The sequence below is a fragment of the Macrotis lagotis genome, chromosome 4 (genome assembly GCF_037893015.1).
Source record: "Macrotis lagotis isolate mMagLag1 chromosome 4, bilby.v1.9.chrom.fasta, whole genome shotgun sequence".
Lineage (NCBI taxonomy): Eukaryota > Metazoa > Chordata > Mammalia > Peramelemorphia > Peramelidae > Macrotis > Macrotis lagotis.
The window spans coordinates 184,928,508-184,941,039 of record NC_133661.1 but is presented as its reverse complement, the minus strand read 5'-3'; the positions used below and the strand labels follow the sequence as shown (position 1 = coordinate 184,941,039).

Here is a 12,532-nt window from a genome sequence, read left to right as displayed (position 1 = left end):
ACCATCCCAGGCACCTTAATTCCTTCAAGGTCTAATGAGAGGCTATGACTGCTTTCCTGGCCATCTGTGGATTACCACAAGCACTATCCTCTACCCTGGTGCTGAGAGGAGGGTCCCTGCTCCATTATAGTAATATGGGACCCCAGACTGTGACATGGATCTGAGTTTGGGTAGAGCAACAGAATCCTGCATCAGGAATAGAGGAGAGATCTCGACGATAACCCCTGACCCCCTTACATCCTTGGACTGAGTGCTCTGGAAGCAGCTGCTGGGTGACTCTGCAGGCCTGTTTCCTCTTTATGGGTCAAGTATGTGCTGAGGCCTGAGCTGCACTGGGCTCCACACTCACTTTGGTGTGGCAGTTTTCCTGCTGACCTTCCACATTGTCCTTGGTGATCTCTAGGCTGAGAGGTCTGGAAACTATTCTTCCTGGAATGGATACAGGTATCCCCAGAGACCCAGAATTCCCATGTTTCTGGAAGATTGGAGCTGGTTCGCTCTGGTGCAGCTGTGCTGTGCTGTGCTGTGGCCCTTTCTAACCCTGGTAGAAAGACCCATCTTATGGATCTTCCAAGTTACTTTGGATCAGAAAATTGTTTCACTCAGTCTTTCTGTGGGTTCTATCACTCTAGAGTTTGGTTAGAGTTGTGCTGTATTTTCCCATGTATAAGACACACCTTAATTTTGGGGACCAAAATTTGAAATAAAATGTATTACATAAAGTTATTGAACTTGTTTTATTCATTCAGTCATCTTTTGGGCAAGACTGGTGCATGGACATATGCTTAGTCCATTCTGTTTCATGAACCTGAAGCACAAGTTGCTTCCTCCTTTGAAATCAATCACTTCTTTTTCATCAACAGTTCTTCTTGCCTCCTGCTGAATGATCTTTGTGGACATAGGAATTCTAGTTGCCCTTTGCTCTTCAGCCCATCTCTTCAGTTCCTTCTCTGAATCAGGGCATTGTGCTGACTTGCCCCTATTGCCTTCTTCTGCCATGAAAGTAGTGTTTCTTTTTCCCATAGCCAGTCTCAGATTGTTTTCTCAGTTGGAGGAGGATCAAAGTGATGTTCTGCAGAAAAATTTCCATTCACTTTTGCAAACTGGATCACTTTGAACTTAAATTCATCCTTGTACAAAAATCTTTTTTGAGCCACTTCTGGGCAGAACATGGCAAAACATAAAACCTGATTGAAAAAAGCTGGAAATTCAAGTAAAAATATCTACAACAGTAAGAGCAAAACTAAGTGCAAAAAAGTGGGAAAGACAAGTAAAAACAATCTCCAAGTACTGTATAAGATAGTCCCAGTTTTAAGACCCTAAATTTTTTGAAAAAAGGTTCATCTTATACATGGGAAAATATGGTAATTTTAAGGAATTTGGAGTGGTCTGGAGGAGAGCTTCTGGGAATTCTTACCTCCATGCTGCCATCTTTGCTCCACCTCTAAATTTTTTTTTCAGTTCTAATTTCTTCTTCTTCTACTCAATCCACTGAGAAAGCAAGAAAAATGAAATCTATTGCACATTTATAGTATATATTGTATATTTATAGTATGTATTGTATATAGTATATATATAGTATATATTGCACATATATAACATATATATCTATTAATTAGCCATGTTTCCTTAAAAGGCAAGAAAAAGCATGAAATAAAAGAAAATATGCTTCAATCTATATTGAATTCATCAGTTGTCTTCTTTCTGGAGATGAATAGCATATTTCATCTGAGTCTTTTGGCATTGTGTTGATCAGAGTTACTAAGTCTCTCAAAATTGATTATTTTTATATTGCTGCTACTGTATAAATTGATTTTTTGATTCTTCTCACTTGACTTTGTTTCAGTTTTACAGGTCTTCCCAGGTCTTTCTGAAACCATCCCTTGAAACCATCATTTCTTCAAGCACAATAATATTCCATCACTTCCATATTCCATAACTTTTTAAGCATTCCCCAACTGAGAAGCATTTTTTGTTTCCAATTCTTTGCTAAGACAAAAGAGTCCCTCTATTCATTCTTTAATCTCTTAATGCTTGTGGGATAGACCCAGTGGTCTCATCACTGGGACAAAGAGTATATACAGTTTAATAGCTTTCTAGACACAATTCCAAATTGATTTACAGAATGGATGGGCCAGTTCGCACCTCCATCAATAGTATATTAATGAACCTATCTTCCCTCTTCTCCAAGATTTGTTATTTCCCTTTTCTTTGTTATCCTTGCCAATATATGGGATTGAGGTTGTACTTCAGAGTTGCATCAATTTGCATTTCTCTAATTGCTAATAATTTAAAACATTTTTATAGACTTCTTCAAAGCTTTATATTCAAAGGGGGCTAATGACATCAGGAGGATGATGTCTTGACTTGCAAGTGAATTGTATTTAAGTGAGACAGGGATGTGCAAAGTCATCAGCCTCAGTCTCTCCTCCAGACTTATTTGGAGTCCAATGACCCCAGATGTATTAGAAGACTTTGGCTTTTCCCAAGTCTCAGTTTATTTGAGGCAGCACTCATTGAATGATTAAAGGCTAGGTACAAATTGAGGCAAAAGATGATCTAGTTTGCCTTTTGAAAAGAATTTATCTGGGTAGGGAAGACCTTTAGTCTTTCCAGCCAGAACAGGAAACAACTGCTTTTTGCACTCAATATGAGGATCAAAAACCCCAATAATAAACAAGTGAGACTTGGGCTGAGATTTATTATTGTTGTAACAGTGAGAGCTGGGTGATCTTGGTTTAAAGGTATAGTCAAATAGCACCATTTAAGTTCTCTTTCAGGAAATCATAAATGTAGCTACATGAGACAAAATTGTCTCAGCTTTAAAAAATGATAGCCTAAATAAGAAGGGAAGAATAAAAATCAGCTTCAAACCCCAGGTTATCTTGTGAAATATATATGACCATAATCTCTTTTTGACTCAGTTATCTATCTGAAAAATGACTTTTATCAGAACAATGCTGCAGTTTCCCCAACTTTCTGCCTTCCTTCTAATTTTGTGTGTGTGTTGGATTTGTTTGTAGAATATCCTTTTCATTTCATGTGATGAAAAATTCTCTCTTATTTCCTGTGAACTTCTCTCTTGTTGGGTCATGAGCCCTTCTCTTAGCCATTTTTTCCCATGTTCCTTGAATTTGCCTATGATGTCACCTTGTCTAAATTATGTACCCATTTTGAGTTTATCTTAGTATATGGTATGAGGTGTTTGTCTTTAGTTTCTGCAAGTATAATCTCAAACTTTTCTAAAAGCTTTTTTTTTTGACAAGGGAATGGAGTTAGTGACTTGCCCAAGGTCACACAGCTAGGTAATTATTGTCTGAGGCCGGATTTGAATTCAGGTAGTCCTGCCTCCAGGGCTGGTTCTCTATTCACCAGGCCACCTAGGCACACCCCTGAAATGCTTTTAATAGGAAAAGGAATTGCAATTTGTCAAAAACTTTTTTCCTGCATCTAATAAAATAATCATAACATTTTTGTTGTTAATATGGTCAGTTATGCTTACAGTTTTCCTAATATAGAACCAACCCTACATTCTGAATATAAATCCAGCCTGGTCATAGTCTATGCACTTTGTGATATATTACCTTAATTTTCTTGCTTTGATTTTATTTAAAAATTTTTCCATCAATATTCATTAGGAAACTTGGCCTGCAGTTGCTTTTATTGTTTTGACTCTTAATAGTTTAAGTGCTAAAATATTTTTTTGTCATAAAAATTTAGTATAATTTCTTCTTTACCTATTTTTTCAAACATTTTATGTATTATTAGAATAAAATGCTTGGTAGAATTTATTTGCTAATCTATCTCATATCTACCTGAATTTTTTTTCTTAGGGAGTTCTTTTGTGACTTGTTCATTTTCTTTTCCTATCATGAAATTACTGAAATATTCTATTTCCTATTCTGTAATCTGGGAAAATTATATTTTTGAAATATTTATATATGTAGTTAGTTTAAAAAGGACAGAGTATTCAATTCTGTCGTCACTAACAAAATTATTATAGTGTAGAAGGAAAAGGGCAAATGTCTGAAGAGACCAACTATTTCCAAAGGGACACAGAGCAACTTAAATTTTAAAATAAAATGTATAGGGATGGCTAGGTGGTGCAGAGGACAGAGCACTGGCCCTGGAGTCAGGAGTACCTGAGTTCAAATCCGGCCTCAGAGACTTAATAATTGCCTAGCTGTGTGGCCTTGGGCAAGCCACTTAACTCCATTGCCTTGTAAAAACCTAAAAAAATGAAATGTACAGATCATGTAAACAAAGTCAGACTAAATAATGCTTATTAAGCACCTGCTATATGCCAGGCACATTGGGGTTACAAAGACAAAAACATTTTCTTCCCTAAAAAAAGCTCACAATTTAATGTGGGACACAGAAAGAAAAAAACTTTGTACATAAAATATATATACAGAATAAATTGGAGATAACCTTAGAGGGAAGGTACTAATTTTATATGAGAGTTGGAAAAGCTTTTTGTAGAAGGTGGAATTTTAGCTGAAACATGAAGGAAGCCTGGGAAGTAGGGAAGTAAAGGTGAAGAGGGAGACAAGACTAGATATTAGTGACAGCTGACAAAAATGCATGGCATCATGAGATGGAATGGCTTATATGAGGAATAGCAAGGAGTCTAGAATCATAAAGAATATGGAGAGAAGTAAGGTGCAAGAAAACTGAAGAGGTAGTAAGGAGCCAGATTATGAAGTGTTTTAAAAGTCAAAAAGAAGCAATAGAAAGATACTGGAGTTATTGATAGGTAATGCAATACACAGAATTTTAGACACGGCTTTAGGAAGACCTGAGTTTGAATTTTACCTCAGATACTTACTACCTGTGTGACCTTTGGCAGTCTCACTTAATTTCTTTTGATTTCAGTTTTCTCATCTATAAAATGGATACGACAATAACACCTAAATGAAAAGACTAACTTTATTCGTTTTTTTTGTCAATGTTATTGAGAAATTTCATCAAAGCAATATATTGGAATTGCAGCAAAACATTTGAAAATTTCACACAAAATCCTTTTTGGATCACATGGAAAAGTTTGGGCTGAATGATAGTATATTTAAGTAGATTTAGAATTTGTTGAACAACTGAAACCAAAAAGTATAATCATTGAATGCATATAAATTAGGAAGGTCTCCAGTGGAAGTTCCATATGACTTTCTTTTAGTCTTATTCTATTTAATATTTTATTCAATTATTTATAAGAGAATATAGATGGCACCATTGTCAAAGCACTGAAAGTTTCTCTGACCCACATTGTTTCCAGACATCTGCTACTCACTGTACTGAAAACCTCATCAAAGATGGGTCAGTTTGACAATACTATACTGGTGTCAAATGTGGAATGAATCTAGTCTAAGACCCTGAATCAGGTAAGAGTAGAACCTCTGAAGGTCACCTCTGATAGGAATTCTAAGATATGTTTTTCTGCCAATAAGTATATTACTAAAATCAGATCCAATCCAATATTTCAAAACATTTCCTAAATATGTGCTATTTGAAAAAGGTGTCAAGCCTTACACTAGAAATATAAAGACAAAAATTAAAAGTCATCCTTGCCCCTAGAGTTTATATTTTCCCTTCAAGCTCAAACTGCTATCATAAGATCTAGGTCTTTCAGAGCCTTTTAGAAAATCTCTACCCTAAATAGAACTAGAACAGGTTTGGGAATTGATGATTTAAATTCATTATCTTGTAGAAAAACTGTTTCTACAGCTTATTTTTTTAAATCACTGATTTCTTTCTGATGATATAATGCAATAAGAACTATGTAGGTGTAATTTTTCAAGCCTATGTTCACTACTCATCCTACAGTCTCCTTCACTATACCTACCTTGGCTAACTTTCCATTATTATTAAGTCTATCTACCAGTATCCCTCCTTCCCTGCAACTTGGGCACAGCTACCAGGCTGATATATCAACTCACTTATCTATTAGACTAACATCATCCCTGAAATTATTTTTGAATTCTCCTAGATTCCCTGGGGATTGCACACATCAGCCTCTCTGTAGTATCTGTGGCACAGGTGAACCTGCATTCTTTACTTTCAGATTCATAGGATCCCAAGCTCCTGATATTTAATATGAAATCTGAAAAGGGGAGAATAAAGACTTAGAAAAAATGTTAAATTCAGATGTCCTGAAGAACAGTAGATGCCACCTAGAAATAAGAACCATAGTAGAGAAGTGTCCAGTGGTTCTTTGGAAGAAATAACAAAGGAGGGCAGAAAAAAATGTGGTCTTGGATATCTATGAATCATTATAGTGTGAACAATATGTTTAGTTTGAAATTTTAATACAGAATACACACATAATCTCATTATTAGACATAACTGAGACCTAATTGGATGAAATGCATGACTTAAAATGAGACAATAGAAAATAATTGCTTAAAGGAAACTTTAGTTATAAGTGAGCAGGAGTAATGCTTTCTGTCAAGAAGATAGTTTGGATGTTAACTCTACAGTTTCTTTACCTCCCATATAGAGGAGATTGGCGGCAATTGTGAAAATATTTTTTCTACTTTCATGATCAGGCTTTTAAAAACACTTTTAGTCAGTTCAATCAAATGACAGTAACTAGTAAAGAATCAGAGAGCTTATATAAATAGAATAACTGAAGGAAGTTGTAATTGCAGTAGCTGATGATCAAAGAGGGAAAAGGGGATTACTTATTTTCATTGGCAACTCCTCGGCCTCCTGTTAACCTTTTTAGGGCTGCTTTTACTTCTTTATTTCTGAGAGTATAGATCAGGGGATTCAACAATGTGGTGACAACTGTATAAAATACAGCCACTGCACCATACATAGGGTTTTCTGAACCAGCTCGGAGATAGATGAAAATACAGGGGACATAATATAGAGTAACCACAGTCAGGTGTGAGCCACAGGTAGAGAAGGCTTTGCATCTCCCATCTGCTGTACGGATCTGAAGGATGGCACAGACAATGTTTGCATAGGAAAGCAGGATCAGTAGGAAGCAGCTGGCAGCCACCACCCCAATAAATACAAAATTCACCAGTTCATTAATAGTAGTGTCAGCACAGGCCAACCTTAGTACTGCAAGGATGTCACAGATAAAGTAATCTACCTGATTGGGGCCACAGTAAGGCAATCGAAAAGTCAGGGTAGTTTGGATAGCACCATTGATAGAACCAATCACCCAAGCTCCAGCCACAAACATTGTGCACAGGTTTCTATTCATTAACACTGGGTAGCACAGAGGTTGGCATATTGCCAGGTATCTGTCATATGCCATCAAGGTATAGAGGAAACACTGAGTGCATCCTAGGAAATGAAAAAAGTAGAGTTGAGCCACACACCCTCCAAATGGGATAGCCTTACTGGCTGGAGTAAAGCTCAGGATAATCAGTGGAACGATAACTGAGGAGAGCTACATGCCTAGGAAGGATAGGACACCCAGAAATATATACATTGGATGTGCATTTAATTGTGCATCAGCCCAGACCATGAGCAAGATGAATGTGTTTCCAAGCTGTGTCAAAGTATAGATAATAAAAAAGACAAGGAAGAGGAAGATCCTCAGTTTTGGTGGGTGAGATAATCCCAAAAGAATGAAATCTGTCACCGTGGTCTCAAGTGAATTGTTTTTGGTTTTTTCCATGTCCTCACTGTTTTATCCTAAGGAGAAATAGTGTGACATAGTTAAAGATGACTTGGCATATTAAAGAGGTTAAAATTAATGGGGAGGCAGCATGGTAAGTTGGAATTAATACAAAAGTTAGAGCCAGGGGTGGCTAGGTGGCACAGAGCACTGGCCTTGGAGTCAGGAGTATCTGGGTTCAAATCTGACCTCAGGCACTTAATAATTACCTAGCTGTGTGACCTTAGGCAAGCCACTTAACCCCATTGCCTTGAAAAAATCTAAAAAAAACGTTAGAGCCATTAAAATTGTAGCAAAGCTCAAATTCTAGCTTTGCCACTATTCCCTGAATGAACTTGGAAAAATTTCTTAACATCTTTGGGTCTCAATTTCCTCTTTTCTAAAATTATATGATAGGGATGAATCATATCTAATGTCTCAGCTCTAAATCTGTGATTCTATGAAATGTAAAGGAGTAATTATAGAGGAGAATCAGGCTTCCTCAGACTCTTCTTTCTTCCCTTACCCACCTCGTGTTTCCTGAAACTCAAAACTGCTTCCTCTAATACCTCTGACTGTATAGTCCAAATAACTTCCCCTATGTGCCATCTATTTAATAAAATGAGGAGAAGGAGGAAGTATTTTCTTCCATGGCAGTTGACCAAGCAATTACAAGTTTAAGTAATTTAAGTCCCTTAATTTAAGTAAAGTCACTATCTAGAAATCTTGTTTCAGGAAGTGAGAGGTAGAGGGAAATCTATTATTTTCCAAATGGATATTATAGGACAAGGTTATGTAGGTACCAGTGATCTTTTCTTTCAACCCATCATTTATTTGATGAAAAAGATGAAAGCTATAGAATTACAGTCATTTCTCAGTTTCTTAGATACGAAGTGGTAGAGATAGAAGTAAAACATAGCTCTTTTGATTCTTTGTTCAATAACCTGGGTGTTATGTTGGATTGTGTTGTTGTTAGGACTGTGTGCCTTTGAGAGACTGGTTTGTTACAACAGTTATGAAAGGATTAAACCTCACAGTTTCCCACTACTCTACATTATAACAAAGCTTAAAAGACCATCTAAATTCTCTGAGGCAAAGACAGGCAAAAAATATACTTATACACTTAAAGTGATTCTAATCAGAGCTATTTAATTCCTAATTTATACTAAATTTCCCCTGTTTTGAGATGAATTATATTGAGTTTGTTTATTCCAGGGGCAGGGAAACCTTTTTATCAGTCAAGGGACATTTGGGTATTTATAACATCATTCATGGGTCATATGTGGTCAAACATTTAATTAATTCATCAATAAAAACCATGTTGTTTATTGAGTTTCAGGTCCCACCTATGATTGCCTTGACTATGTCAGACCAATATGATCTGCAGGCCTGAGATTCCCTGCCCATAACTTAGATCATCATGTGAATGGCTTATAATTGTACATATAAAGCTTATGTAGCAGAAACAAGGGGAATTCATAAATATTACTAAATAAAACAAATGCTTCTTAAAGCAGTTAGTTAAAACCAGGATGATATATAGACTGGATATTCTTGTAATTAATTTCTTCAAATGGTAAGGTGTAAGAGTTGAGATGAGGATTCAAGGAAAGGGAGAAAAGATGATTTCTTGAAAAGAAATAGAATATGGGGCGGCTAGGTGGTACAGTGAATAGAACACCGGCTTTGGAGTCAGGAATACCTAGGTTCAAATCTGACCTCAGACACTTAATTACCTAGCTGTTTGGCCTTGGGCAAGCCACTTAACCCCATTGCCTTGAAAAAAAAATCTAAAAAAAAAAGAAAAGAAATAGAATAGAAACACGTGAGTGACTCTTTTTTTTACTTATTTAAAAAAAATTTTTTATTCTCATTTTGTACAAATGTTTTTTTACATTAATAAAATATTCTTGTTTACAAGTAAACAAAATACCCCTCCCCCCATGAATATAGATAGACTTGCTTGGGTGAAAAAAGTGAAGGGGAGAGGAAAAAAAATTAAAATTAAAAAAATAATAGTAATAATTGTAGGTATGGCCAGGTGGCGCAATGGACAAAGCACCAGCCCTGGAGCCACAAGCACCCAAGTCCACATCCAGCCTCCTAAACCCAACAATCACCCAGCTATGTGATATGCAAGCCACCTGATCCCCACTGCCCTGCAAAAACCAAAAAGAAGAAAAAAAAAGACCCAAAATAAAATAGAATAGTAATAATGATAGGGGTGGCTGGGTGGCAGACAGAGCATTGGCCCTTGAGCCAGGAGCACCTGTGTCCAAATCCAGCCCCAGACACCCAAAGATCACCCTCCTATGTGGCCCCAGGCAGTCCACCCAGCCCCACTTGCCCTGCACCCTCCCCCAAATAATAATAATAATAACAAAAAATGTGCTTCAGTCTTTCTTCCAACACCAACAACTCTGTCACGGGTGGATCACATTCTTTATGATAAATCCAAAAGTTACTTCCATATTTTTCCAACATTGCCATTGCTGATTGCAACTCCCTCCTTTCTTATTTCTCCACTACCATACTATATTTTATCTCTCCTTTCACTCTGACTGTGCTGTAGGGTCGCTGAGTGGTACAACAGACAGATCCCTGGTCCTGGGGGCAAGAAGCCCTGAGCCTCCATACCACCCCTTAGGCCCAGAATCCACCTGGCCCTATGGTCCTGGGCAGGCCTTCCAATCCCAGCCCCTTGCAAGAAGTAAAAAAGAAAATGTGTTATATCTGACCACTCTCCCTCCATGGTCCATCCTCTCCTCCTTTATTCACATCCCCACCCCTTCTCCCTGCTCCCCCCCTCCTTCTTACTCCAGATGTCTATACCCCATTGAGTATATTTGCTGTTTCTTCTCCTAGCCATCTCTGATGAGAGCAAAGGTTCCCTCATTCCCCCTTGCCTCTCCCCTTCCATATCATTGCAATAGCTCATTGTAATAAAAAAATCTTATTATGTGAAATATCTTGGACTATTCCCCCTCTCCTTTTTCTTTCTCCCATTCCATTTCCCTTTTTTTCTATTGACTCCATTTTTACATCATCTTTGAATTCAGCTTTCTCCTGTGCTTCAATTATAAAAGCTCCCTCTACCTGCTCTATTAACTGAGAAGGTTCATATGAGTATTATCAGTGTCATTTTTCCATACAGGAATACATGCAGTTCAGCCTCATTAAGTCCCTCATATTTCCCCCCCTCTCCTCCAATCTCCATGATTCACCTGAGTCCTGTATCTGAAGATCAAACCTTCTGTTCAGCTCTGGCCATTCCAAAAGGAACATTTGAAATTCCCCTGGTTCATTGAAAGTCCATCTTTTTCCCTGGAAGAGGACATTCAGCCTTTCTGGGTAGTTCATTATTGGCTGCATTCTAAGCTCTTTTGCCTTCTGGTATATTGTATTCCAAGCCCTACGAGCTTCCAATGTAGTTGCTGCTAAGTCCTGTGTGATCCTGACTGTAGCTCCACGATATTTGAACTGTGTCCTTCTGGCTGCTTGTAATATTTTCTCTTTGACTTGGGAGTTCTGGAACTTGGCTATAATATTCCTAGGGGTTGTTTTTTTGGGATCTCTTTCTCAGGGGCATCGGTGGATTTCCTCCATTTCTATTTTGCCCTCTGCTTCTAGAATATCAGGGCAATTTTCCTGTAGTAATTCTTTGAAAATGATGTCAAGGCTCTTTTCCTGATCATGACTTTCAGGTATTCCAATAATTTTAAATTATCTTTCCTAAGTCTGTTTTCCATATCAGTTGTTTTTTCAATGAGATATTTCACATTTTCTTCTAATTTTTCAGTTTTTTTGGTTTTGAAGTATTGATTCCTTATTTCTGGTAAATTCATCAATCTCCTTGAATTCTATTCTTTGTCTGAAGGATTTGTTCTCCTTGGAGAGTTTTCTTATCTCCTTTTCCATCTGGGTGATTTTGCTTTTTAAAGAATTCTTCTCCTCTATAACTTTTTGAACTGTTTTATCCATTTGACCTAAGCTGGTTTTTAGCCTGCTATTTTCTTCAGCATTTTTTTGGATTTCCTTGACTAAGCTGCTGACTTCATTTTCATCTTTTTCCTGCATCTCTCTCCTTTCTTTTCCCAGTTTTTCTTCCAACTCCCTCATTTGATTTTAAAAGTCTTTTTTGAGCTCTGCCATAGCCTGAGCCCAATTTCTGTTTTTCTTGGAGTCTTTAGATGCAGGAGCTTGTGCTTCCTCATCTTCAGACTGAGTATTTTGATCCTTCTTGGGCTCATTTGCAAAATATTTCTCAATAGTCTTCCTCTTATTTCTCTGCTTGCTCATTTTCCCAGCCTGGTCCTGGTTTTGGGGTGCTTCCTGAGCTTTTGGGACACTCCCACAAGGGTCTCAGTGTGTGAGGCTCGGTCCTCCCTCCTGGTTTGTGAATGGCCATAAGCGCCCCCCTCTGCCATGGGGCTGAGGTGGGGGGGGCCCTGCTGTTCTATGGGGGGGGCCTAGACTGTGATCAGGCTCTGAATGTGGTCAGAGCCCCAGAGTCCTCTTCCAGAGGCAGAGGACAGAGCTCTGCAGTCTCTCTCTCTCTTCACTCCCCTCCCTCAGCTCAATGGGCTCATGCCCTGGGGGCTCCTGCTTACCAGCTCTGCCTGCTTCTGTTTCCTGGTCTGGGCTGCTGAAAGACCAAGCTGCTGGCTGTATGCCCTGAGGGCTGGGCTCCACGTGCCTGCTCTGGCACAGGTCCCCCGCTATTCCCCCACTTTGTTCCCGGTGCTCCCTGGGGTGCAGCTCAGGAGACTCCTCTGCGGCTGTGTCCTGGGGCTGCCTCTGGGAGGCTGATATTCTTTGGCACTGGTGGGCCACCCCTCTGGCAGGCCGCCTCTCCGATCCTGGGGAGCAGAGCCTTTCTGCTCTTTTCCAGGTTACCTTGAGTAGGAGAACTGCCTCACTGGG

At 38.4% G+C, this 12,532-nt stretch overlaps 1 pseudogene; it reads right to left on the bottom strand.

Annotated features, from left to right (window-relative positions):
- Nucleotides 1–6,673: 6,673 nt before the first annotated feature.
- Nucleotides 6,674–7,630, bottom strand: LOC141520132 (olfactory receptor 10G2-like; annotated as a pseudogene).
- Between the last annotated feature and the right edge of the window lie 4,902 nt (nucleotides 7,631–12,532).